The following is a 2500-nucleotide window of genomic DNA, read 5'->3' on the forward strand; positions in this document are numbered from 1 at the left end:
GGTTTTTGAGATGTGAGGGTTGGAAAGGCCTCCAAATGCCCCCAAATGAATACCATGAAAGTCTTGGTGCACGAAAGTTTTGAGTTGGTTGGGTTTTGCACATGGGCAAGGTTGTCGGTGCACCACGGCATAGCTAAATGGCTTGGTGGGGAGTTTTGTGAAAAAATGAAATTCGTGGTTTTTGATATGTGAGGGTTGGAATGGCCTCCAAATGCCCCCAAATGAATACCATGAAAGTCTTGGTGCACGAAAGTTTTGAGTTCGGAGGGTTTTGCACATGGCCAAGGTTGGCGGTGCACCACGGCATAGCTAAATGGCTTGGTGGGGAGATTTGTGAAAAAATGAAATTCGTGGTTTTTGAGATGTGAGGGTTGGAAAGGCCTCCAAATGCCCCCAAATGAATACCATGAAATTCTTGGTGCACAAAAGTTTTGAGTTGGTTGGGTTTTGCACATGGGCAAGGTTGTCGATGCACCACGGCATAGCTAAATGGCTTGGTGGGGAGTTTTGTGAAAAAATGAAATTCGTGGTTTTTGAGATGTGAGGGTTGGAATGGCCTCCAAATGCCCCCAAATGAATACCATGAAAGTCTTGGTGCACAAAAGTTTTGAGTTGGTTGGGTTTTGCACATGGGCAAGGTTGTCGGTGCACCACGGCATAGCTAAATGGCTTGGTGGGGAGTTTTGTGAAAAAATGAAATTCGTGGTTTTTGAGATGTGAGGGTGGGAATGGCCTCCAAATGCCCCCAAATGAATACCATGAAAGTCTTGGTGCACGAAAGTTTTGAGTTGGTTGGGTTTTGCACATGGGCAAGGTTGTCGGTGCACCACGGCATAGCTAAATGGCTTGGTGGGGAGTTTTGTGAAAAAATGAAATTCGTGGTTTTTGAGATGTGAGGGTTGGAAAGGCCTCCAAATGCCCCCAAATGAATACCATGAAAGTCTTGGTGCACGAAAGTTTTGAGTTGGTTGGGTTTTGCACATGGGCAAGGTTGTCGGTGCACCACGGCATAGCTAAATGGCTTGGTGGGGAGTTTTGTGAAAAAATGAAATTCGTGGTTTTTGATATGTGAGGGTTGGAATGGCCTCCAAATGCCCCCAAATGAATACCATGAAAGTCTTGGTGCACGAAAGTTTTGAGTTGGTTGGGTTTTGCACATGGGCAAGGTTGTCGGTGCACCACGGCATAGCTAAATGGCTTGGTGGGGAGTTTTGTGAAAAAATGAAATTCGTGGTTTTTGAGTTGTGAAGGTTGGAAAGGCCTCCAAATGCCCCCAAATGAATACCATGAAAGTCTTGGTGCACGAAAGTTTTGAGTTGGTTGGGTTTTGCACATGGCCAAGTTGGTCGGTGCACCACGGCATAGCTAAATGGCTTGGTGGGGAGTTTTGTGAAAAAATGAAATTCGTGGTTTTTGAGATGTGAGGGTTGGAATGGCCTCCAAATGCCCCCAAATGAATACCATGAAAGTCTTGGTGCACGAAAGTTTTGAGTTGGTTGGGTTTTGCACATGGGCAAGGTTGGCGGTGCACCACGGCATAGCTAAATGGCTTGGTGGGGAGTTTTGTGAAAAAATGAAATTCGTGGTTTTTGAGATGTGAGGGTTGGAATGGCCTCCAAATGCCCCCAAATGAATACCATGAAAGTCTTGGTGCACGAAAGTTTTGAGTTGGTTGGGTTTTGCACATGGGCAAGGTTGGCGGTGCACCACGGCATAGCTAAATGGCTTGGTGGGGAGATTTGTGAAAAAATGAAATTCGTGGTTTTTGAGATGTGAGGGTTGGAAAGGCCTCCAAATGCCCCCAAATGAATACCATGAAATTCTTGGTGCACGAAAGTTTTGAGTTCGGAGGGTTTTGCACATGGCCAATGTTGGCGGTGCACCGCGGCATAGCTAGAAGGCTTGGTGGGGAGTTTTGTGAAAAAATGAAATTCGTGGTTTTTGAGATGTGAGGGTTGGAAATGCCTCCAAATGTCCCCAAATGAATACCATGAAATTCTTGGTGCACGAAAGTTTTGAGTTCGGAGGGTTTTGCACATGGCCAATGTTGGCGGTGCAACGCGGCATAGCTAGAAGGCTTGGTGGGGAGTTTTGTGAAAAAATGAAATTCGTGGTTTTTGAGATGTGAGGGTTGCAAAGGCCTCCAAATGTCCCCAAATGAGTACTGTAAAAGTGTTGGTGCACAAAAGTTTTGAATTGGATGCATTTTGCACTTGGCCAAGTTGGTCGGTGCACCGCGACTAGATAGCTTGGTGCCAAAATTTGTCAAATTTAAGACCTTGGCCAAACTGAATGAAATTTTGTGGGGAGGTTCCTGATATTGTTTAGTGGTGGACTGGAAAAAATGAGGTCGAAATTCGAAGTCTACATGTGCTTTTCTATTTTTCCCGATTTTACACATACCCGGTAAGTAAAAAAAATAAAAAAAATAGTTCCCCTTCGAGAAAAATTATGAAATTTGGTGAGCAAGGAGATACCATTATTCTACGAATTACTGCAA

The sequence above is a fragment of the Vigna unguiculata genome, unplaced genomic scaffold (assembly GCF_037176805.1).
Source record: "Vigna unguiculata cultivar grain cowpea cultivar isolate G323 ecotype 2 unplaced genomic scaffold, ASM3717680v1 ptg000016l_ERROPOS49310818, whole genome shotgun sequence".
Lineage (NCBI taxonomy): Eukaryota > Viridiplantae > Streptophyta > Magnoliopsida > Fabales > Fabaceae > Vigna > Vigna unguiculata.